Source organism: Balaenoptera physalus, assembly GCF_965194825.1.
Source record: "Balaenoptera physalus genome assembly, chromosome: 2".
In the NCBI taxonomy this organism is placed as follows: domain Eukaryota; kingdom Metazoa; phylum Chordata; class Mammalia; order Artiodactyla; family Balaenopteridae; genus Balaenoptera; species Balaenoptera physalus.
In genome coordinates, this window is record NC_138883.1 from 113,410,513 (window position 1) to 113,436,900 (window position 26,388).

A 26,388-nucleotide genomic window follows, 5' to 3' on the forward strand; every position below is an offset into this window, starting at 1 on the left:
TTCCTGTGACGATGGAAACCCATCTAAGAGAAGAGCCCCTAGCCACATGTGGCCGCTGAGGTGAGACTGAGGAACTAAGTTTTAAATTTTATTTAGTTTTTTTTTTTTTTTTTTGGCCACACCGCACAGCATGTGGGATCTTAGTTCCCCAACCAGGGGTTCAAACCAGTGGAAGCGCAGAGTCTTAACCACTGGACCGCCAGGGAAGTCCCAAATTTTATTTAGTTTTAATCAATATAAGTGTAAAGAGACACATGTAAATTACCATATGGAATATCATGGCTCTAGACTTTGCTCTTCAGGGTCCTGGGAGTAGATGTGGAAGGAGAGAATGGATATCTACAAACCCAGGATGGACCCATATAGAAGTGCTGAGGTTGGCAAGGTCCAAAAGTTAGTCTTTGGAGGCACCTCCGTGGTCCTGCCTGCCCCCCCAACTCCCTGGAGGTGGTTTCGCCCTATTAGAGTTCTTAGATTCCCCTCTCTTCTCTTCTTACTGAAAATTTGGGCCCTAAATCCTCATTTCAAATGAGATAGAAAGAACTGATAAAGAGCTACCGTCTCATTGTGTTGTTAAAAGGCAGACCTGGCTGCAGGTTCCAGCGCAGATGGTAGGGAGACAGGCTGAGGAAGAGTCCTCAGGTCTCAGGCCTGAAATGACCCAGGGGAGTCAGCAAGGGATGCCAGGGTGCCTGGCCCTCCAGACAGATGCCCAGAGTTATCCACTCCTGTCCTGAGCTGATAGGGGACTGCTCCCTGGCCTTCCAGGGCTGGCAGGCACCTTAAAGGTGATCCCTCCTGGCTGCACCTGGTGCTTGACACAGCATCTCCACGTGCCCCCTCCCTGCAGCCTCCAGGAAACATGTACTGACGTCACCTGGGTATGATGCCTCCCTGGGACTTCCACCCACAGGTTCGGATTTCTCACCCATGGGTCACTCGGTACAGGCCCGTCCTTCTCCACAGCAGCCCTGCGTTGTCACTCCCTGTGGAGAGGCAGGGAGCAGCCTTTCCTCCTCCTAGATAAGCAGACAGGCCTATGCTAAGCAGTCCTTGTCCAGGGCTGCTCCCTGCCCCTCCGCAGGCCCATTTGCCCAGCTTCTTCCTGCAGGGCCCAGGATGACTGTCTGTCTCAGTGGTCCTCTACTCGGGCATCACTGGGCCAACATGGGGGAACAGAGTCCACAGCAGGCTGCTGTGCCCCTCCTCAGTCCACCCTTGCCAGTGGTCAGACCAGGAGAGCTCGGGGCATGTCTGGGCCACAGCACCCTGTACTTGCCCTGCCTTCTTCTTCCCTGGTGGAGAGAGAGAGCCTGCTCAGTCTAGGACAGCAGCAATTTGCCAGGAGGGGCAAAGCCAGGCGAGGCAGCTCTCACCCAGAGCTAGCAAGCTCTCGGCTCAAGCACCAGCGCCAGGGCCCACCTTTCCCTTGGATCTGGGATGGGGGAAGTTAAGTTCTTTCCCACTCTCTCAGTCCCCAGGGGAGGGGATGCCCAGGTCAAGCCACCTTTCTCAAGGTCACTGCAAGTGTGCCTGGGAATAAATCCCATGAGGCCTTCTGCCCTAGGGCAGGAAATCAGTGTAGAGCCAGGAAACCAGGCCTTAGGGGAGCAGTGGAGGGAGATCAACTTTCCTGGGGGAGGGAGAGTCACCTCCCCTTCGTTTGCAGTTACTGCTGGGGTCACACAGCCACTGGAGTGGCTCCTCCAGTCACTCCTTTCCTTGGAAGGCCCTGGGAATTCTTTAAGCTCCACCAAAGAAAGACAAATATGAGAAGGGTTTCCAGTCCACCCTCAAAGGTTTCAGACATGTGGTTTTTCTAGATGGGTCAAGGGCTTCTCCTCATACGGCCATCAGCCAAGGAGGAGGCCTCAGTAACAGGGGGAGGCGGCGCTGTGGAGTCAAGGGAATTCGTCCTGGAAGTCGGCCTCTGTCCCGGAGAGGCACAATGCTGCCTAGGAATCCTACAGACAGACCCAAGGTTCCAGCCCCAGCTCCCAGCACCATGCCCAGACCGGTGGCCATTCCTCTCGGGGACAATATGCAAGTCACCACTACTAGTGCTTTTATTAACAACAATCATGGGCTCTTTCCAGAGCCCTTAGCAGGCACACTCTTCACAGGCACTGTCTCATTTAATCCTCACAATCGCTCCACGGGGTGTTCGTGGGGGTATTCTCCCATTTTACAGCCACAGCTGAACCACAGATCCTAAAGCCCCAGGAATGGGCACAGGAGGGTATTTAATGGACCCCGATGGTCAGTGTTGCCGCAAGATAAGGAGGGTTTCCCTGCTATTCCCAAGTGCAGGGCACAGGCTCTTGCAGACCCCCAAATGATCCTACAAGCTACCCTGATGGCAACTAAACCCCCTTTGGCCCCTCTTCTAACTGTTCCACCAGCCGGGTGGGGGCCACTCCCAGTGGTCCCCACCCTGGGTACATTTCCTCGGTAACCAAAGCACAAAACTTAACCCAGCTCCCGTTCCAATGACACTGCAGTCAGTGGGGGAGGATCTGGAGAGGGGCCCGGGGGCCTGAGACCCCGCTCTTCCCCAAGGAGAAAGAGGCTGCTTCCCATCACTCGGGAGGGAAAGCCTGTGGTGTCTGGAAGGCCAGGTGGCTGCTCCAGGTCTGTGGGGCCTCCGGGATCCCCATGGTTTCTGCATTTCCTTCCTGGCGGGGTTTCAGCACAGTTTGGGGAGAGATCAAAGAGGGGAGGGGTGGGCTGAGGCTTACACCAGAGAGGCCAAACCACATGGGGGAAACCCACTGCCTCTCTGTGGGGTGATGAGTCACATCGGGGATGGCAAGTAAGCAGCCTGTGAAGTGTCTGTAATGCACCAAACAGGAAAAAACAAAAACTCCAGCCCAAGAGCTGACCTGTGGAAGGTATTCCGTCCACCCCCTGTTCCACCTGCTTCCACACAGGGCCACGCTTTCTTACAGCTCCAGGGCAGGCTAACGTGTTTCAAAACGTCCAACCCACCCCAACCTTCCTTAAACTGACTTTGAAATCCTGCTGCAATTACAGCCCACTTCCTCCCATCTCTGCTCGCTGCTGCTGCCGCTGCAAACCCTTCCATGTGAAGAGAACATCCCTTTTACATCCAGGGTGTATTCTGCTTAAAAAAGAAAAAAAAAAAAAAGTGAGGCCCATTCTCCCCGCCAAACCATGGGTGTGAGCTAAGTGCAAAGTTAAAATTAAACTGAAAATTTGTACTTTGGGTTTAGACTCTCTCCCAACTCCACTGGCCGTTTAAAAATATCCGAATGCGGTTACTCTCTCCAGAACCCAAAACTGGAATTACTCTGCTTGTATCGGGAACTTTTCAATCACCCCAAAAACCCTCCACAGGATCCTTTGCTTCATTCCTCCAGTGTTAACACCCAAGAAGTGTCTGCGTATTCATACTCAGCGCCCACCCCCCCATCCCCCCCGGAGATATTAGTGGGGAGGCACTGAAGGTTCCCAAGAAATCAGACTGCGCGGCTCCAGCATTTCCTGAAAAACTTGTCTCCAAAGCAAGGACGCAGCAGTCATTTCTCACCAAGGGGAGCTGAACCGTCCGTGATAAACACGAACACGTTATTACTCTAAGGAACAACCCGTTGCTTGTTTCAAAACTGTGAAGTCTTGTCTTTACAGATCTCTGACATTTGACCATTCCTCTCTACTGCCGGCACTGCAGTCCTGGTCACGGTCATCTAAGTCACTCTAAGTCTGCTTCTGCTTCCAAATGGGGTCCATGTAACAGTGGGAATGCTGGACTACTGGGAATAGGCCCCCACCCAGAGGCCAAGGCCTGGCTGGCTGAATGACTCTGACTCGATCCCTGACGTCTCAGGCTCTGCCTCGAAGAAAGGGGAGGATGATATCTGTTTAACCTATAAAGTGCAAACTCTGGCCTAGAAAACATTGCTGGCTTCCCGCCGCCTCTGGGAAAAAATTCAAGGTCCTAAACTGACCCAAGGAGGCCCTCCACTCTCCACCTCTCCCCACTCCCTCCAACCTCATCGCCCCCTGCCCACCTCTCACACTCGCCTGCAGATCTAGTTAAGCCCGCCTCCCCAGGAAGCCTTCTGCACCCAGCTCTGAGCATCCCGGGGCACCGAGGGCAGCTGCCGCATGAATCATTTAATCGTGTATTAAGCATCCGATCCTCCTAGAGGTCAGGAACTGTCCTTCTCCGTAATCAGCCTAGCAGGGAGCGGACACCAGAGCAACTGCTTAACAAATGTTCCTGTTTATCGTGCCAGCCACAGCACTAGGCGCTGGGGCATACAGAGGGAGACAAAGCATCGTGACACGGTGCAACCAGTCCGATACACCTTGAACAAGCCCTCCCTTATTATAAACAATAACAACAACGTGTTCTCGTGTGTTTTGTGTCCCCCCAGGTAAGCATAAGCCCCAAGAGGAGGTAGGTCAATGGTGCACCCTCCTCTTGACCCGACCCAGTGGTCTGCACTCAGGTCTCTTGCCCGTAAGAAACCCCTCTTTCCACCCAGCAAGCTCCTGTGACACTGTCCATCTGAGCAGCTGAGGGGACACGGAGGTGACGGAGAGCCACAGCTGGGGTCCCTGACAGCAAGAGGTGTGGTGGCGGGCTAGGAGGAGACAGACCCCTGGTAAACAACTATAGTCCACTGTGTGCCAGGTAGCAGGCCCGAGGCTGGGAACAGGGTGCGTGCTTCACATGGCTCCACCCTGAGAGGATGGGCACACTAAGGACAGGCAGGAGGGACCCAGAAAGACCAAGAAAGGGGATGCACTACAGCAAAGCCAGGGCTGGCCAGATAATTTGCAGGGCCCAGTGCAAAATGAAAATGGGAGACCCCTTACTCAAAAATTGTTAAGTATTCCCAGACAGTGACAGGAGCGCATTAAACCCAAGAGCAGGGAGGGACCTTCTAAGCCTGGAGCCTGTGTGACCACACAGGTCACATGCCCATGAAGTTGGCCCTGATTTAAATGGACAGCTTGGGCCTAAAGCAGAGCCCTCTGAAGGCCAGAAGCAGAGAGAAGGAAGCTCGAGAGGGCACTGCTCTTTATTTTTCCAGCACTTCCTGAGGCAATGTGGAGAGGTGGACAGAAGGCAGGCTCTGGAGTCGGACGCACCTGGCTCAAGTTCAAATTCCCCACTGCAAGCTCATCATCTCACCTCTACTGAGCTTGCTTCCTCCAATGACAATAGTGCCCACCACTTAGGGTTGGATTAGATGAAATAATGCACTTAGAGCATCCCCAGCTTGGAAAAAGTCACCTGCCGATTCCTCAATCCACGGCCTGTGGATTGAGTCAAGGCACAAGAATGGGAATCAAGGCAGGTCCGCAGCTCTGAGTCACCCCTGCTGCCCGCAGGGCTTCTTCATGGAACAGAAGCCTCTCTACGCTCTGGAGAGCTAAGATGGTGTGCCCAGAAGACACCCCCTGCTGGATTTTATACCTACACCTTGTTTTGTTTAGTTTTTCCCACTGAACTCGAAGCCTGATCTTCTTTTCTTTCACCAAACAAGAATGTAATAAATATTTGTAGCTTTGGTTTCAACCTTGTCAGTCCCTGACCAATTTAGTTTTCAGGTCCCAGCCTTCCAACAGAAGACTTAAATCAGATTGACCCCGTGTTTTTTTGGTGCTCATGGGTTTTAAATAGGTCAGCTTTTAAATGGGCCATCCCCTGTTGCAGATCCCATTTCTAGCTCGAAGACCAACTGCTTGAGACACCGAGGCTGAGGGGAAATGGGCTTCTTCTCAGAGGTGCTCGATACGAGTGATAGACACTTGTGGTTCTGTCCCTAAAATCTCTAGTTCTGCTTAACAGTCAGTGTGGCAAAACCTGCAAAAATCAGTCGGGTTCCACGAGGGAAAAGTCAGGCTCTGGGGGAAAAGCTGGACATTTAGAAAGCTTAGAAAGGCCTTCAGGATCATCTAGGTCAGTGGCTTTCTGACCACAACCCACAGTAAAAAATACATTAACACCTTGGCTCAGCACACACATGTTTTTGTGTGTGTATAGGCATACACACTGAAACAAAACTTACGCTGTTACAATTACTCTTTTCTATCACGTTAAAAAATAATTTTTTAAAAAAATGTGACCCACAGTTTGCAAAATGCTGGTCTAGTTTAGCTCTCTTTTTCTAGAGGAAGAAGCAAGGTCCAGAGTTGGCCAAGAGCCCAGGAACCCCAAGCTGGGTGATTCTCCCACCACACCACACACCACGCCGCTGCTCTGATCGGAAATCACAGTCCCCAGTGGAAGACCGGGGAATCAACCACGTAGCTTTCGTGTTTCTGCTAACAGAAGGCTGTTCTGCAGCCTCAGTGGTAGCTAAGACTCAGGTCTCCATACCTCTTAAAGATCTTTTAAAATCTTAACTAAGGGGCAGGGCCCCACCTTACTTTAAAACAAACAAACAAAAAATCTAAGAAAAAAGCATCTGGGTCTCTGGATTTTGTTTGTTTCCTACAATAGAGCTCTGAAGGCACGGGTGGGAGCACATGGCGCGGGAAGTCGGTGACGCCATCCTTATTATTTTAGGGAACCATGGAAGGCAGGCCGAGGCTCGCTGCGGCGGTAATTAAGCTGTCGGCAGGGCCTGGGTAATAGGCTAAGCGCCGGCTGGGGGAGGGCCCGCATTAACATAAACCCTGTGACTGGCTCCCTCGCGGCCTGGAACCGGCTTCCTACCTCCTGCCCCAAGCATGGGGAGGACTTAGTTTCTGCCTCGCCAAAGACAGAGGAGCTGGTGCCACTGCAGATGCTTCTCCGGCCAGAAGAACAGACTCAGGGCAGTAACCCCAGGACTGGCGCAATTGGTATAGGACCTGGGCTTTGGGCTTATCAGATGGACCTGTTTAGCTAATGAAGCCTGGCAGAGCTGGAAAGCAAATGTTATGCCTTTGCTTTCCTCCCCTTGAACCTCACTCCTCCCTTCCAGACAGTCTAGATTCTACTCCACTTCAAGGACTTGTCAGTTCCATCTCCTGCAGGAAGCCTTCCCTGATTGCTCAGCCCTGTCCTAGCCCTGCCTGACTTAACAGCAGGTGAACAATTCCCAGAGCCGGAGAAAATAGGCCCGGAAGGCTGTCTGCGGTCTGTGGGAAAGGAAATGGGGAGGAGTCAAGCTGGGTCTGACTTTACCGTGTGTGTGTGGTGGGGGTGACAGTGCAGTAGGGACAGGGAGAGATGAGGGTTTTGGAACTGGTGAATGACATGATCAAGCGAAAATCTAGCAGGCTGCATCTTCTACGTGGCTGTCCCTTGCTACCTTCAGCGGGTACTGGAAGGTGTGAGAAGCAGGAGTTGGAAGCAGAGCCCAGTGAAGGCGCAGTCCCAGCAGGCAGTGTTTGAATGGTGACCAGAAGGAAGAGGGACAAGAAGCACGGAGGTTTGGTGCAAAGGATGCTCGTCAGGCAGTCTGCTGACCTGGACTCTGGGCCCACTTTGCCACTAACTTGCGATGTGCCCCGGGGGGAGTCACATCCACACCCTCTGGGCTTCTACAGTCCCCGAATCCACACACTGGACAGACAGACACGAGATTCCTTCTAGTTTCAAAATTCTGTGGGTCCACCCACTTTTAGTCCTCCCTACATCCAAACTCAATCATTGTTCCCCAAAAGGAGGTGGGAGATTTTATGGGCCAGAGGAGCCCAGGATTCATCGTGTTGAGGGATGCCAAAAAGTAAATCTGGGCCGCCGGGCAATTATCCCGGATAATTACTGAAATGCGAAAATCAACCATGTAGTCTCTTAAAACACACCGGGATCATAAAAACAGCCCCCAGGGCTCAAGGTTTTGGGTTCCAAATGTGGGAGTCTGGCATCGCCCCATCTGATGCCTGCCACCTTACAGGACAGCTTGGAGCAGGTATCTCAACACATGGGGTCCTACTGCCTGCTGTGCAATCCTGTGGTTCATAAAAAAACCACACCATCCATGATGATCCAAGAGCCACAGCACTGGCCCCATGCAACAGAAGAGCCCTGAGGAGAGTGAAGAGGAAGGCCCAGAGAGCAGAGGGGGTACACCCTGGGCAACCTTCCCAAAATGCTGTTTTGATCATGTCACGTCATGGCCCATCACTCCTTGTCCAAAAGCCTGTAATGGCCACGGGATTCTAGTGCCAAATCCAGGGGAGAATTCCCAGCCCCCCGACCATCAATGTCCCCTGACTAAAACCCTGTGGCTCTTTTCAAGTTTGTCCCTGCCTCACCCCTCTGCCAGCCTCCCTGATTGGCAGCAAACACAATGACACCACCTGGCATTTCTTCCCCACGTTACAGTTTACGAAGTGCTTCCCCAGGCATCACCTCATCGAATCCACAGACAACTGGATCCCACCCCCTGGAAACCGTCCCTGTCCACCTACCAGGGCCCTCAGAGAACCGTGGCTTGGTCACAGGATGCCTGGCAGTCTTTCGTCCTGTGGTCTCCCCTCCAAACACAGCCTTGCTATGGTCTGAGGTCTTGGTGTCCCTTGCTGGTGCCCTGCCCAGAGGGGCTGGCTAAGTGGTCAAACTGGACCAGGTCACTCAAGAGGAAAAGATGGAGTGGGGGAGGGCAACGGCACTGACCCCTTACTCACTTTTGGAAGCAAAGCACTCCACTAACTCCACTCTTGGGCAAATCAACAAAACGATACAAAAATGGCTTCCTGGGCCCCCTGTCCCAGCTGCCCTGATATGGCTAATTTGGGTCCCTGATATCAATTTCAGGGATTTGAGCCCAGCTGGGCTGGGACCACTTGTGGAAATCCCACCAGAGTCCTCGAGTCAGCAGGGTCTGAAAAGAGGACACAGCCCAGGGTCTCTGCCGTGGGTCTGGTGTGGATGGTGACAGCTACCCACTCGCCAGGGACCAAGTGGAAGAATGGTCTGCAAAACAGAAGTTAATTCATTTCCTCAGCTTCACCACACAGAGATCCATAGGCCAGCAGTTCATAGCCCCTACCCAGCCCAGGCGAACAGCACAACCCATCTAAGAAGACACCATGCCTTCAGACTCGGGCTGAGACACTTCCCACAGCCCTCGTATGGGCCCCTGCCAAATTTCCAGTCGGCTTTAGAAAAGCGCTTCAGAGAACTAAAGAATCCCTCATCGCACCTCTAGGGAACCACTGGATCCAGTCCAGCTCCTCAGGCAACTAACAAAGCCAGGTAGAAACCAACACCGTGACTCACCCAAGGTCACACAGTTAGTTAGCCCTTTATGGAACCAAACCTTGGGCCATTTCTTAATCCTCTTAACTTAGGGCCCACACCCCAAAGTCACAGGCCTCTCCATGGTGAACTCCTTGAAGCAAGAGGAAATGGAGTAGGAGAAAGAAAACAGCTGTTAGGAAAAGAGCCCCAGGCCTGAACCCAACCCTCCCCCCCACACCCCGGCCTGCCTCTCCTCTCCATGCATGCCGGGAGGGCTGGCAGGGCAGAAGAGGCCAGGGAGGGCTAAGTGGCCTCAGAGAAGAAACCCTCGACCTTGGCCTCCTTCCCTGCCACCTCTACCAAAATGACAGCCACATTGGCAATGACAGAAGCCGAGCAAACACCGTGGCACTGAAGCCCTCGTGTCCAACCACCAATCGGAAACCACTGATTTGGGCAGAAAAGGGAACCAATCATGCAAAAGAACCTAAAGCTGGGGACTGAAAGTTTTTTCTATCCAAGACCGCAAAACAAATTAGCCAAGGGTCACACATAAGAAGGAATTTAATCTCTTTCTCCCTTAGAGAAATGTGACATGTGCAGCTTGCCTTAGTCTGGAAATTAAGTGCTTATGGTAAAAGTATTGGTGATGGAAGTGCAGGAAATCCTAAGGAGTAATGTTAGTTCCATATGCTACTAGCTAGAAGGGGGAAAACAGGAGGCAATGGAATGAGAGCAAGGAAGGAAGGGGAGGCGAAGGGCTGCTGGAAGGAGGGGAGAGGGGTGGAACATGGAGGGCGGGGGGGACAGATGGACACTGGGAAAAGGACACAGGCAGTCAAAAAGAGGGCAGAAAGGAGAAAGTTAAAGGCTCTGTGGGTTTTTCTTTACTTCCATAGTTCCACCCTCTTCACCTAGATCTTGGTGATAGAACTTTACCTATGTTTACTGTTTTTTAAAATATAGTACAGGTTGAATTCATTGCTGTTCACAGATTTACAGCTGCTTTAATCTTAAAATGCTAAAAACGAAGACAGAACAAAAACCTTCATGATTCTTGAAGAGTCAGGGAGGGGCTAGACAAATAGAGACGATGTAAAAAAAAGAGCCTAGAGATTTTAGTCTTCATCAGAAGCTCATAAAGGAGGTCCCTGCCAAGGTGGCCAACACAGACAAGGCCGTCCCAGAACACTGCTGTGACGGGACCAAACCAGAAACTCCAACACCTGAAGCAGAACAAACTTGAAGAAGGTGACAAGGGTGGGAAGGCTTCTGAAAACCGTGCCTCTAGAAGAACAATGGAAGGAACTAGTATGTTTAGGCCAGAGGCGGTGGAGACTCATGATAGCTCTCTCTCTCTCCAACTATTTGAAGGAGAGTCGTATGCAAATAGAAGTACATTTATTCTGTGTTCTCCGGCAGCTCAAGAGCTAAGATCAGTGTGCAGGAATTACAAATAGGTAGTTTTCGGCCCAACGTAAAACATAAGAGGGTGTTTAAATCTTTACAGCTGTCCCACGAAAGAATGGGCCGTTCTAAGAAAATCAGTGATCCCGCTGTCCCAGTAAGCATACACATTGGAGACTGCTCAGTGACTGTCTGCAAAGAACCGTACACATAAACAGCACTGAACAATTATTAAATGAATTAATAATATTGTATGATGAAGTCCTGCATAAGAGATGAGCCTCGGGTCTTTTCACCTCTTAAAACGCTATGACTGATTCTTTCCTCTTTAAAGAAGCATTATGTGTTTAGGCCACAGGCCCAATGTACTCATTCAACAATATCAACAGAGTATCTGTCAGATGCTGGGCACCTGTGCTAGGCAGTGACCAAGCAGCAGAGACCAAAACTGGCTGCCTAGCCCACGGGTTTACAATCTAGTGGAGGAGTGAGATAATAAGCCAATAAGTGTATATGTCTATATACAACATATATAAATGCTACAAAGGGAAAAAGGGGAAAGAACAGAGATCATGACGAGAGAGGAATTTACAAAGCGTACCACGGAAGGCCGATCCAAGCTGAGCTTTCAGTGGGGACTTGAAGCCAAGTGAAGAGGGCAGAGGGAACAGCCAGGGCAAAGACCCTGAGCAGGGAGCATGCTTGGTCCTTCTGGGGAACAGCTAGGATGACAGGTGGTGGTAAAGGAATTTGTGGAAGGGAAGGAAAGGAAGTGGTGGAGTGAGAAAGGGGTGGGGAGAAGGCGCTGTCTGTCAAATGCACTCGTGCACACCCATGGGACCTTCTGCACCTAACTGGTGGCAGGGTGATGGGTTTCACAAGCAGTGGAAGTCAGAATTGTCTGGACCACAGCAAAGGGGGTAAGACCCAAGACCTGACCATAAGCCTGAGATTTCTCTTGCCTTTCCTTAGAGGAAAAAAGGAGCTTTACTCAGGACAGTGCTCACCCAATGTTTCCCAGTAGAAACGGGCCTTGGCTACACCCCTGGGGAATATCCTATGGCAGAAGGTTTTGCTTATGAGTGTTTGGGTGCATGAGACGTAGTCAGAAAAAATGTGGTTTGGTTCCAGGCTTTACCACTTAGGAACTGTGTGGCTTTGGGCAAGACTTCACTGAGACTTAATTTCCTCATCTGTAAAATGGAGAGAAGAATCCCTACCAATCCCACAAATCTCTGTGGGACCAGACGAGGTAAACCGTGCTGTCCTGGACAGTACAGGGAGGAATTTTACGAGCAAGTTTCGTACCCAAAACTTGGCACCCCAGAGAGCAGAGCGGAGGTGTTATGTAGCTGATTCCCCCATACTGCCTTGCACTTAGCTCACAATAAATGTCTGCTGAACTGAAAAGCATTAAAAATAACCTGGGAAAACATGCTGCCATTTTTCCTTCTTCCTATTAAACTGGAGCACTTTGCCAGAATGCTCCAGAACAGTCTCTCTTCTCTGTAATCCTTCATTTAGGGGAAGAACCAACTGAGTCACATCAGGGCAGGGTGTTCAGAGGATAAAGTCCCACGAATGGGGACAGAAACTAGGCCCGACCCCTCTGCAGAAGGCTCCTGGCTCTCTGCATCACCCCAGTCTTTCTCCAACAGCCTGAGCTGATCCAAGTCCAGGCCACCAACGGAAGAAGGGACCGCAGACCATCCTAGGGTCAGCAGCTCCTAGAAAAGCCCATGAAAGCCAGAGATACACAATATATACCCCATGCCATCCACATGAAGCCTTGATCTAATCCAATCACCTCTCCCCTACAGATGCGGAGACTGAAGCCCAGATACATAGACTAGCTAGTCCAAAGCCACTTCCGTTATTTTCTTCTTTTTAATTTTTTGAATAAGTAACACAATCATTCTCAACATATACAGTTAATTTTCCTTCTCGTCCTGTCCAGTAACTATTCCACCCATTAAAAATCCTTCCACAGTTTGTTTATACATACACGAGCAAATTCAGAATCTTATTTTTCGGGCTTCCCTGGTGGCGCAGTGGTTAAGAATCCGCCTGCCAATGCAGGGCACATGGGTTCGAGCCCTGGTCCGGGAAGATCCCACATGCCGCGGAGCAACTAAGGCCGTGCGCCACAACTACGGAGCCTGTGCTCTACAGCCCGCGAGCCACAACTACTGAAGCCCACATGCCTTAGAGCCCCTGCTCTGCAACAAGAGAAGCCACCGCAACGAGAAGCCTGCGCACTGCAAGGAAGAGTAGCCGCCGCTCACCGCAACTAGAGAAAGCCCGCGCACAGCAACAAAGACCCAACACACAGCCAAAAAAAAAAAAAAAAGAAGAAACTTATTTTTCTCTTTTACACCAAATTAACATATTATATATTGATCTTTGCCTTGCCTTTTTTCATGAAGTTTGTGTAATATACAGTACGCAAAAACCGTCCTTGTTTCTTACTTGCATTGTATTCCATTGTGTGGATGTGCCATCATTTTTCTTAACCAGTCCCTTATTTGATGAGTATTTGGGTTACTTCCAATCTTTTGCTATAATGTTGCAATATAGATAAGCTGGCACATATGTCATTTTGCATTCACCCAGCTTATTAACCAAAGAGCTGGAATCAGACCCCACTTCTGACCTGCAGGGCAGCAGTCATAGAGACTGGGAGTTCTAGAATCTAATGGGCTCACCACTGTACCTGTGTGAACAAGTTACCTCGTCTCCATCCGTTCAATACTACTACTTAGAACCTACCAAATGCTAGGCACTGCACCAGGCTCCAACGATAAAGGTATCCTTGCCTTCTGCCCCCAAGGTGTTCAGTCTGGGATAGACAAGCAGAAGGGACTGCTACAGCATAAGGGCAAGTTCAGTGTGCCTTGAAGGCCACCTGACCTCTGTGGGCTTGTTTCCCTGTCTGGTAACAGGGTGGCCAGACGTGGACTGTAGGGGGCGTTCTAAAGGATCAAAACGTAATGCTTGCTAAGTACCTAACACGAAGCAAGGCTTGGAGCAGGTGCTCAACAAGGGATAAGCCTAACTCCTGTCCCAGAAGGGGTCTTACTGATGGCAAGGGCAGCAAGGTGTTCTAGGCAAAACACATGGCACTCACTGCCATGCCCGTTCACAACACTTTCCTTACAGAAGGTTGGAATGCACTATTAGTTTTTGAGGCAGCACCCAAGCCCCCAATTATGTCTTAGCCCACTTTTATTGGAGAATGATTTGGCCTTCTCCCACCTTCCAAACCCTCTTTCGTACTTTGAGGTATCCTGGGTATATTTCTCATTTGTGTGCACAAGCCCTCATGTTTGAAGTACATCAGAGCTGTCAGTGGAAACCCAGACACATATTTATTAAGACCCTGGCACACAAAGGCAAGGATAGGCACATGGAAAGTTGATTTTGTTAGGATTTCCCTGACAGTGTAAAATAATCATTTAAAGGAAAAAAAAATCTAAAGGAGAAAAATCACTGAACCTCACATTTGTTTTGTTTACTTTTAAATGTGTTCTATTTCACAATAATACACTTTTAAAAATCTGAAATTCTGGCATCATCTGTTTTGCTTTCCTGGGGGAACAAATGCAGCAGAGAAAAGAAAGAAATGGAAGTCAGGAGTGTAGAGTATTTCCATATTAGCAGCAGCCCCAAAAGTGGCTGAGAGGAGGCAAGAGGTCAAAGTTAAGACGCAAGGTTCCATGAATTGCTCTGAAGCCAATGACCTGGCTTTGCACCCAGCTCAGCTCCTCAGTACTATGTGACCTTGAGCTAGTTCACTAGCTTTCTGAGCCCCACTTCCCTCATCTGCTAAAGTGGGAATAATCCCATTCATTTTGTAGTGTTTCTGTATAGATTAAATAAGAACAAATGAGTACCTATGTGCCAGACACCACAACAGTTAAAAACAAACAAAACACACACAAAAGATACTACTTTCTCTCAATACTTAGCAAAAAGATGAAAATCTAGTGCCTTTCCTTTAGCAGCTCAAAGCAGAACAGGAGGCATCAAATTACCCAGCCCCCATAATACTGGGAAGCCAGGCTCCTAGCAGGCTGATTAATGAAGTCTTACTTCACCAGAAGCTCCTTTCATATTCATGCAAGACGCCTGCTTCTAGATGAAAACTATCAGCCAATTAAGGCTCATCCCGGTCCTTGGGAGAGGGTGGGTCATGGCTGGATTTGTGATCTGACTTAACTGTGGGTTTCTCTCCCTAAAATAAGCTCTGGGGCCTCTGAGTTCTGTCTTACTATCCTTCATCAGAGGCTCTGGCAGGGTCTCCGTTGCCCACTCAAAGGCACTTGGCCCCCCAAACCAGGTGGGGAGGGCCTGAAAGATCCAGATGGAATCCAAAGAGTACCAGTAGGGGTCCTTCAAGAAACTGCTATTTCAGAAGCATGGATAGAAATCCCACCGTGAAAGGAAGCGAGAGCCCGTGGTTACCCACACCGGGCCGCATCTCTGCCGAGACAGGAGCCTAAGCAGCTCCCGGTGGTGAGCCCGTGCCTGGGGGGCTGACTGGCAGTTACAGATGCGTTCCTGCTCCCCACCCCCCAACACACCAGCCACAAATGAGAAAATAAATCTACTATTGTTAATGAATGCAATTTGGAAGTACCAATCTTTCAAAGTGCGAGCCTCAAGAGGATGATAAAAGACATTATGGGATGAAAAGGCAGAGGGTCAGCTGGCCTGGGGAAAGGCATAAGGTTGAGAGCAGAGAGTACTGGCCGGTTATAGTTTGTCACTCTTTTGTGTCATGTCATTAGCTCATGAATTCTCATCGTAACCTCGCTGGGCCTCAGCTTGCTCCTCAGCAAGATGATTCGTAGGTACTTCCAAATCAGACATCCTAAGTTGCTGGCTCAGGGGGGCCAGAAGTCCAGTGTAGGTTACTTGAGCCTCTGCTCAAATGCCACTGTGTCAGAGAAGCCTTCCTGGATCATCTATCCCCTTTAACACAGCTTTATCTGTCTTCATGGGACCTATCACACCAGCAGTCATGCCTTTGCTTGACTTATTGATGGTCTCCCTCAACGGAATGGAAGCCCCACATGGGCAGCCCAGATAATGTCCTTGGTCCTGTTCACTGCTGTATCCGGAATGTTCAGGAAAGAACCTGGCACAGGGCGGGCATTCAATCAATACTGGAAACGAATGACCCTCCACAGTATTTTCTATCTTCAGAAATCACCCTCACAACTCTGGCTAACATCAGGCACCAGCCGCCAGCGCTGCTCATCATCAGGGACGTCTATGGCCGTAATAAGCCTCCTGGGGCTGGCAAGCCATGCGCCCAATACAAGTCTGGTTTCCGGCACAGTGGGCACCTCAAACTGGGATTCAGACCTCGCTGGAGTCTAAGCCCACAGGTCAAGTTCGGAGGTGCTTTTTCACTCTCACATCTGACCCTCTTGGGTGACCACTCCTGACAATGACCACACTGGCCACGGGATCTGAGGGAAGATTCCTGAGAGTCTACAGAGGCCAACTGTCTGCCCTGAACCAAGTTCCCCTCGCTTTTAAGAAGCCAGCATTCCATTTCTCCTCCCAGATTGGCTGCTCTACCTCACCCCACACAGCAGCCCCCGGAGGGCCCTACCCTAGATGTCTCCCCAGACTCCCAGACCACACCTCAACGTACAGACACACCAGCTCTCTTAACCGAGACTCACAAAGGCATGACTGCAACAGAGCCGCAAACGAGATGGGGGCTCAGAGGAGAACCACTCATTATGGCAGCAGGCCAACCTCTGCAGAGGCTTCTTCAGGCCTCCCAGACAGCTGGGGAGCTTTACTCAAGTCCACGCCTGCCCACTCTCCCTGGGCTGCACCGGGGTACACCCGAATCTCCAGGGGGAAAGGGAGACGTGCAGCATTGCAAGGAACGCCCCGAGTGACTGCAATGGCCTGTTCCTGGCCCTCCATATGGAACAGGCCCCTGTGCCAGAACAGACAGATCCTTCCCACTGGCAGCCAGGCGGGAGGCTGGAGGCCACATGACATCATCACAGCGCCTTCCTGATGCACCCAGCTACAGGGGAGCTGTGCTGGGCTCTGCAAACCGTCAGCGCTGCCCTCCGGCAGGGGGGAATAAAGGGACCCTGACTAATCCAAGGAGAGAGGGGCCACCATGCACACCCTAAGGAGGTGATCCCAGAATCAGTAGAGAGAACACTGCTGCAAGACCTAGAAATCCTGGGGACGTCTACATCTCGACATCACCTGGGATGGACATAATTTGCTCCCCCTTCCTCCAGTGAGTCAAGGAAGACTTTCTGGAGGAGACCGCTCAGGAGCCGTTTGGATGAAAGATAAAGGCCTGAGCAGGGCAGACCCAGAATTCTGTAGCCAGCAGGGGAGCTGAGAGGCAGGAGGGGCTGCTGGCACAGAGCATGCCAGGTAGAGAGCCTCTAACCCCTACCCCACGATAGGAAGGGAGGCCCTGGGGCAGGGGATGTCTGCAGCTTGGCTGATGTAGCTCCAGCCCCACCTCAACAAGAAACTGGGGGCTCTGTCCCTTGCTTGGGACCCCTCCTGCCCTCGCCCACCTGCTTGAGCCACTCCAAGTGAGGCCTCCTTCTGAGGCAGGCAAAGACAGCTCTCCCAAGAAGTATTCCCACTACACACAAGCTCAGACAGCGAGCAAGGGCCTTCTTTAGCCGGGCTGGCTCCCCCTCATTCCAACAGCTCAATCAAGCCCAGGCTGGTTAGAATCTACTAATCTTCAGGGGCTGTCCACAACACACACCTGGCATGAACCTTATTTCTTTCAGTCCTGACAACAGCCCCTGGGAAGCAGGTGTTAGTATTAGTCACCATTTTACAGATGAGGCAACTGAGGCTTAAAAACGTAACCTCCTAGATATCCTCAAGCCACAGGGCTCAGCAGTCCCTGGCACGGCCCAGTACATCTGACTGCTTGGCCCTTTGGTCCCCTCCTTTTCACAAGATGCCCACTTGCCTCAGTCCCCTGGAGATCAAGGATGGGCCAAGTCCAGCCTTGCTCAATAAATCCCACTTAGCACTCGGCAGCCTCATGAGATACAAGTAAATGAAAACTCACAAGTGTGATGAGCAGGAATCTGGGCACGTGTGAAATGTGTGTGGCCATGGCGGGTGGGGCTGGGGGGGGGGGATACAGTGAGCAGGCCAAGGACCGGGTCCCAGCACCTCAGCAGCTTAAATCCTGCATCCTTTCCAATCTCCTGTTTTCCTTGCTCCATTTTCCTCTCTCTTACATCCACTTAGCTTACTTCTTCCTACCCACTGTGAAGTTCTGCACCCCGCCTCAATGTGGCGGCTTCCAACCTTGCTTTAGAGAACCCCTTTAGAGCATTCTAAAAATACACAGACTGGGCACCACCCTCGGAGACTGACTCGGGAGTTGGGTAGAGCCTGGGAATTTCTCAAAATGCTCCCCTGGTGGTTCTGATACACAGCTGGGGTTGAAATCTGCCTTACCAACCACACACCTTTCCTCCTGCCTATGTGCTGTGTTTTTATATATATATATATATATATATATATATATATATATATATATATATATATATACACACACACACACACACACACACACATATATATATATATATATATATATATATATATACGCCTCCCCAGCTCCACCACAGAAACGGGCAGTACGTACCAGCTTTCTGTAACCTGCTCCCCCATGTTCATATCCCTTGCCCCCCAGCCCAGGACATAAGTAACTAGATTCAATGAACTCTACCTGCTACACGGATATTTACGGAGCGTTCCTAAAGCCCCGTGCATCATCCTGGAGGCTGCGCACACAGCCCATGTCAGTGAATGTGGGCTCCCCTCACCCTCCCCTCCACAGCCACACCGTTTGGGCCCGTTGGTGAGGCCAAAAGCTCAGGGGAAAGCTGGTTACATTACGTGGGATGGGGCTCTCCTCGGGATGCATGCCCCTGTAGAAATCTACAATTAATCCCTTAAAATTTACTATAAGGGCTGTGCTCCCTCCCAGCCCCCACTCACTCAGGACTCTCACTCACTCACGCCTTCTGCAAGAGGCAGCAGAATCCACCGATCCAGACCTTCTGGGCACTTCTGACTGCAGAGTCCTGGCACAACCTTGCTGATGGTGCCCCACAAAAACACACAGGAACACCAGCAGGCTTCTCTCCTCCAGGTTTCCCTCTGGCCCGCACAGATCCTGCCTTTGACTTATTTCCAGCCTGACGGATAAGCAGGAGAAAGCCTCCTCCCCCCGCTGCAATGACCAGCTGAAGTCTATGGCTGATGGAATCCTCTCATCTCAGGTGCTTCTGGGCCATTCCAAGCATCTTCAGAAGCAGCCCAGGAGTTGGCTTCACTGGACCCCAAGGGACGACCTGAGGGAAACTGGGAGGGTCTGTGCACACAGCCTGACCAGGCAGCACCCAGCTGACATGGGGCAATGGACGCTTGATTTGCTAGGGAGCTCAGGCAGACCACTGGATCTTCCCTGCTTATCAAAGAAGGGCTAAGAATGCTCTCCACTCCTACCCCATCAACACCAGGGCGGGGAAGATCTTAATAAGGAAAGGGCACTTAATAAGGCACAGGCATTTCTTGTATGCCGTGAACTTTTGTAACCAAATTAAAAATAAAATAAGCAACTGACTGGCTCAATATTAAAAAAACAACTCAATCAAAAAAATGGGCATAAGACCTAAAGAGACATTTCTCCAAAGAAGACATATAGATGGCCAAGAAGCACATGAAAAGCTGCTCAACATCACTAATTATTAGAGAAATGCAAATCAAAACTACAATGAGGTATCACCTCACACCAGCTAGAATGGACATCATCAGAAAATCTACAAACAACAAATGCTGGAGAGGGTGTAGAGAAAAGGGAACCCTCTTGCACTGTTGGTGGGAATGTAAACTGACACAGCCACTATGGAGAACAGTATGGAGGTTCCTTAAAAAACTAAAAACAGAATTACCATATGACCCAGCAATCCCACTATTGGGCATATACCCAGAGAAAACCATAATTCAAAAAGACACATGCACCCCAATGTTCATTGCAGCACTATTTACAATAGCCAGGTCACGGAAGCAATCTAAATGCCCATCGACAGACAAATGGATAAAGAAGATGTGGTATATATATATATATATATATATATATATATATATATATATACACACACACACATACATACATACAATGGAATATTACTCAGCCATAAAAAGGAACGAAATTGGGTCATTTGTAGAGATATGGATGGATCTAGAGACTGTCATACAGAGTGAAGTCAGAAAGAGAAAAACAAATATCGTATATTAACGCATATATGTGGAACCTAGAAAAATGGTACAGACGAGCCAGTTTGCAGGGCAGAAATAGAGACACAGATGTAGAGAACAAACGTATGGACACCAATGGGGGGAAGTGGTGGCAGGGGTGGTGGTGGTGGGAGACTGGGATTCACATGTATACACTAATATGTATAAAATAGATAACTAATAAGGACTTGCTGTATAAAAAAATAAGTAAAATAAAATTAAAAAAAAAAAAAGCAAATGACTGGAGGAGTGGTCTCCTAAGTGGATCAACCCCAGACAATCCATGGGGCTGCCGGAAGAAAACCCTCGGACTTTTAATATTTTTTAACTTAACCTCTTAAATTTTAATTTTTTGGTGTAGTTTTACAATGTACATATTTATAGGCAGTGTATGTGAATAATTCCTAACTAAAGGGAGACATACCGGGGCCAGGGCTCAGGTTCAAATTTTTTACCGACACGGGATATGAAACCCAGAAAAACGTGAAGACCACTAGGCTGAGAAAGTGTGAATCAGCCACCCAGAGGCAGGAGCTCACACTGACCCTGGGAAAGCTGAGGACACCAAACCACAGTGGTGTTTCGGATGCTTTGTTTCAGTGGCTTCGTGCTTGGCTCACCAGACCGTGGGTGATGAAAATGACAAGAACGTGCAAGGACCATGGCTCCTTCACTCAACCAATACTTCTACAATGCCTGGCACGTGCCAAGTGCACTGCTGAGCCCAAACAGGCCCCATCAATCATGCAGCCTATCGGCTACATGGCGACAGAGATGCCATTTCAAACACACGCAGGAATGTCTAATTACAAACTGAAGCTCTTTGAAGGAAATTTCTATAAGAGTTTTAGAACAAAAGAAGACCTAGAGCTGAGGAGGGATGGAGGATGAAGGAGATCGTAAAGATGATTAGATGCGAGGGAAGTAATGGTGGCAGTTCCAGAGTGGAGTAGATTTGAGAGCGTAAACGGTAGTGAGTGAGGCCAGCGCAGTGGGAAAGGGGGGTGAGGAAAAAGAAGAGAGTAAGAGGCAGACCATGCAGGACCCTTGTTGGTCTTATTAAGGCTTTTGGGCTTTATCCTAAGGACAATGGTGTATTTTAAGTACAGGGTGACATGATTACACTTGCATTTTGGTAAGATCATTCTGACAAGTTTGAAGCATGGCTTCAAGGGGGCTTTGTGCAGGGGAAATCGGCTGGATGATATTTTGAACTGACAGGATTTGTGATGGAAAGATCACATGTGTACGTGTGGGGAGGATGGAGGAGGTTGCAGAGGCCATGGGTTTCCATTGGACATGCTGAATGTGGGGCGCTCTGGGGACACTCAGGGGGAGACACTAGGCGCGTCCTGAGCTCAGTCAAGAAGTCAGGCCGGAGATGTTAACAGTAAACGTCAGACCCCAGGCACCACAAAGTACCTGCAGCTGTCAGTGAGGAAGAACAAGATTTTGTGGGGAGGGAATACAGAACAAGAGAGAGCTCAGGGCCTGGGCCTGACTGAGTCTGATACTTCATGGCTGTAGAGAGGAGGGCCAAAGAACCGCAGAAACTGAGGAATGGCCACAGTCGTAGGAGAAATACCGGAGAAAGGGGGAGGTAATGGGGAACGTATCTCATGAAGGTCAAGGGTGGGAAAACAGTACTGCTGCTGAGGAGTCATGTAAAAGAAGACAGTGACGGCTGCTGGGATTTGGGGAGCTGTTTGGGAAGCTGAGGAGGCTGAGGTGTGAGAGAAGTGAGGGAAGGGAGAAGGTGGTTAAAGACAACTCAGGAAGTTTGAATGTAAAAGGGGAGAGACAGCCAGTTGCTAGAGTGAGATAGGAGATCCAGGGATGTTTCCTGTCTGCTTTAAGATGGGAGAAACACCCCAAGCTTGAGAAGGATCCAAAGGAGAGTAGCTAGGTGCCCAGGAGGAAAAAGGTAACTGAAAGGCAGGCGCAGGTAAGACCCAAAGGACAGCTGAGCAGGGCACAGGTTTGGTCTAGGAATTTCTTAGGAAACCAGGAAGTTTCCATTTTCTCTGTGAGGGGAAGGTCGTTGGCTGGGAGGGAGGGGGTGGAGGGTTGGTGGGCAGTTTGAGGAGTAGAGTCTGAATTACTCGCTTTAGGTGGTGACCAGGTGTTGCCCAGGAAAAGGGAGAGTCATGTTATTACCCTCAGCAGAAACTACCTACTTAGAATCCAGTGCTGGGGCTATTCCATGATGTTTAGATGCTAGAGCTACACTCAGGTGGAGAAACAACACATTTACTGTTGAATTGCTTGTGGGGAAAAACAACTGGCAAGTTTGAATCTCTAGCTTCTAACCTCCTTCCCCACTGAAACAAATGTTACTTTTTGATATAACGTGTCTGTTGATAATGTAAACTTTTTTTTTTAAGTGAATGCCAACTGTGGTGTTCTAACGGAACAGACCGTAATAACAATGACATCTAACGTTTCTCGAGCCCTTACTTTGTGCCAGACTGTGTGGTAGGCACTATTACATTGTTATTTTACAAAGACAAAAAGGGGGGGTGGTGGTGAGGGTAGAGAGAAGGGGGTGGAGGAACATGCTTGGCGGAGGGCTGCTGGCACAACCAGGAGACTTGGAAGGCATCCATCCGGGCAGGAATTTAGGATAATGATTCCATAATGCCGTGAGAAGGTCTGGGTTGGGAAAGGGCTAAGGAGAGCAGCTTGAGAACATAGGACCCAAGATGAGATGGTTTCAAAGCAGGAGGAATCACTACTGACCCTCGGTGGAGAGATTTCACAAAGCTGCAAGTGGCATTCCCGCATTCCTCCAAATCAAACCACAAAACATTTGAGTGTGAAGGAACGAACCTTAATATTCATCTTTTAATGTCTTTTAAACATTAACAAGTAATGAAATCAATTTATGGGTCAAAGCCAGCATTTTTTTTAATGAATATAAGAGTGTTTTATCCACAGTAAGGGAGCGTGTTGTCAGTTTTTCAGATAACCTGTGTATGTTATCAACATATACACACTGGGTAGTGGTGTAAAACATATTTCTTAGTATAGGAACAAAAAGTTTGAAAGTCACTGATCTCACTCAACACTCCCATTTTAGAGTGGAGAAAACAGAGGCCCAAAGAGGCCAAACAACTGTCCAAGTTAGTTAATAGCAAGGCTGAGAAGAGCACCGAAGTCTCTAATAGTTCTCTGTTAATTTCCTCACCAAACCGGAATCTCCAAACGCAAATCCCTCTGGGAAAGACAGCCCAGACTTTAATCCACATTAGAGTAAGTGATAGTGGGGTAAGTAAACTCATCTTCTAGATTTGACACCTGGAGCAAGTTTTGGTAACAGAAGGCAACAGATGTGTGCACCAGGGCATCTGTGAAGCTGAAACAAAATAAATTTGAGTGAAAACACAGGGGTTTCAGGGTGTGGCCCAGGAGGCACTCGATGGGGCCCAGTGCCAGTGAACAAAGACATCTTATCTTGTTTTACAGGCTTCGTGTTAACAAATGTCATCAGGACAACTGGTTCTATGCAGGGAGGCTGCTTCCATGTCTGGGAAGGGGGCCCAGGCCAACGGGGGCTTTGTTCATCTAGCTTCAACCCATTTTATTAAATGAGAAGTTCGGAATAACAGATGCCTTCACAAGTCTCCATCCCTGCCAGACTCCATCTCTTTAATGAAAACATCATTGTTGGGTATTTATCATTTGTCATATAATTATATTTCAAAGTAATATAAGATTCAGACTCAGGTCACTATTTCTCTCCTTTGCTTGTGGGAGGAAGGCAGTGGTGATGGGGGACTGGGGGAGGGTACTTCCTAGGAGACTAGAGCACTAGCTAGAATAGGGGGTGGATAGGTCAAAACGTGTGTGTTGCAGGGGAGGGCATGGTAGCGAACATCTGTAAGGGAATAGCCCCTCTGGACAACAGAGTAATGAGCCTCCTCTTCACCAAGTCATAATTCAGGCTCAACAACGGGGCCAAGCTCATTCGACCAGGGCTCATGACCACTCAGCAACAAGCTCTCTGCTCCTTTCCTAAGTGATACACCAGAGTAGAGGGCAGGCACCGTGGTAACGAGACATCTGATGAGCATCCTACACAATCTCCATAAAAGATCCCCAACAGCCCTGAGGTTTATTTCAATGCGGTAAAATTAATATAAAATGAAGCTCTGGATGACCAGCCCCCAAAGCTCAATCAAGGTGCCTGTATTACCTTGAGAGGCTGGTGGTGCAGCAGCGGCCCAGAGAGGGAACTGGGTCTGCAGTTTGCTGTCCTTAAAGTACAGGCCACAGTTACGGGGACTGGGATTCACCCTCTTGGATTTATCGCCTCCTCCTGTGGCCTGGCCAATTTTCTATCCATTCCTTCCGCTCATTAGCTCAGGCACAAGAGGCTAGAGAGGTAGAAAGAAGGGCTCTGGAACTCAAAGCCACTTTGCTGCTAGTACGTTCCCCAGGCAACATGCCCGGTGGAAGAGCAGCAGGCCCAAACTAGAGATTCTAGGATTATCTGTGCTTTTCAGTGATCTGTGCTCTGAAGTTCTGATGTCAGCCACCAGGTACACAGCTGCTGCACCTTCCAGGCCTCAAAGCTCCAACCGTTGCAGTTCAAAGCTCCTTTTCTCTAGCTCTGAGAAGACATCTAAAACTTAAGGGTAACCATTTAACTACAAGGTATGCAAAAACCTTTTGAAATATCCTGAATATGCAAGATGAAGAATTTCGGTTGGTTACACAGAATAACTTCTGGATAGAAGGGATGCTCAATTTTACACCAGCAACAAGTACGATTTCTCTTCTTATGGATGTTCACGGATTGAGGCTGATTTCCACCAGACATCAACTAGATAAAAGGCACATGTAAAAGGACTTGGAAAGACCCCTAAGGCACCACCCAGAAGAAAGGCTTCTTACACGCTTAATAAAAAATTTAATAATCAAAAAAATTAAAAAACTGAGATCCCAAGGTCCTTCCCCACAATCTATTAAACTAGGGATTACTAAACTTTTTCTGTAAGGGGCCAGATAGTAAACCTTACCTAAAGGTAAAACTGACAATACTACATAGGCACTTTTATAATGAAAGAAAACAAATTTCCACAATTCTTTTATTGATAAAATTCAAAACATATAATGAGCACAATTTTTTTCCTAATAAAGGTCCAAGGAGACAAGTATAATTCTTTGCAGGGGGGAAAGGGAGACAACATTTCACTTAACTGAGATTCAGTGTTCCACATCATCAAACTGATTGCAATGTTTACATGTACAAATTATTCTTAGCTCGTGATACAAACACAGGCAGTTCACCCAAAATTTGGCAATGCCTGTGCTAAACCAATGTCCAGGGGTGGAGCCAGGAATCTGCATTCTACATGCACCCGGATGATTCTGGTGATGGGCCACGTTTGGGACCCAACAGACTATACAATTTTCCAAGTCCTTACTGTCTAACTAAGGACCTCCGGTTTTACAGTGGGAGCAGAACCCAACTCTGCTGCCTACCAGCTGTTTGACCTACTCTCCCAGCCTGGATGATTCACCCTCACAACAGAGGATGTCACCCTGCTTGGCCTATCCTTAAGGAGTTGTTGGAGGATTAAGTGAGATGATCCATGAAGTGTTATTAGTAAATTAGATCCTGGAAACCAAGGACATGCCAATTCTGTTCAGCTTTTTGTCTGATAATAAAAGTGGGAAATGCATTACATGCACGATCCCACACACACCACTGCCTGAGTGGCTCCTGCTTATCTTCTCATTCCTCAAAATGTGTCCCCCAACACCTAAAAGGCCAGATTCTAACCAGATGTGATGTGCTAACCCAAACTAGGGAAGTGTATGTATGGCCTCCTCCTTAAAACCGACAAGTCAGAGAGCCTCTGATCCTGACCACCCACCTCAGTATCTTCAACCAGGAGGCTGTCCAGTCTTCTAACTCTCTCATAAGGTGGCAATATTTCAAAGCCAAGGAAGAAGCAGCTCTTCCCCACAGTCTCTTACAAGTAAGGGTACTTCAGGGGAGGCAGTATAGAGGTTGAGTATGCAGATTGGCTGTGATAACATTTTTATGCCTCGATTTCCTGTGTTAATATAAGGATTATAATAGTACCTGCCTCCTAGTGCTGCTGTGGGGACTAAATTAACTGATATGTGTAATCCACTTAAAACTGTACCAGGCATAGCATGGGTGCTATACAAGCATCAGCTATTATTATTGTTGTTCTCTAAACCCTAGAGACGCCTAAAGTTGTGCTGCATCACACCCCCCCATCTCTCTGAGAATAACACTATCACATACTGAGCACCTGAGGGCCAGATCAAGCCAGTTTTGTCACTGACTCATTAAATAGGATTATTCCCATTTTACAGGTGAGGAAACCAAGGATCAAAGAGCTAGGTTAAGTTAACCGGCTTGAGATCACAGGGGCAGGTTAACTTATCTTACCTCTGTGACACGAGGAATTTACACTTAGGCCTGCGTGGTTCTACTACCCAGCTCCCCCGTGAAGCCC

General features: G+C 49.1%; 1 protein-coding gene across 3 annotated transcripts in view; it reads right to left on the reverse strand.

Moving 5' to 3' along the window:
- ANP32A (acidic nuclear phosphoprotein 32 family member A) overlaps positions 1–26,388 on the reverse strand; it is a 41,278-nt gene that overhangs the window by 8,887 nt on the left and 6,003 nt on the right. The gene's annotated exons all lie outside the window — the stretch shown is intronic.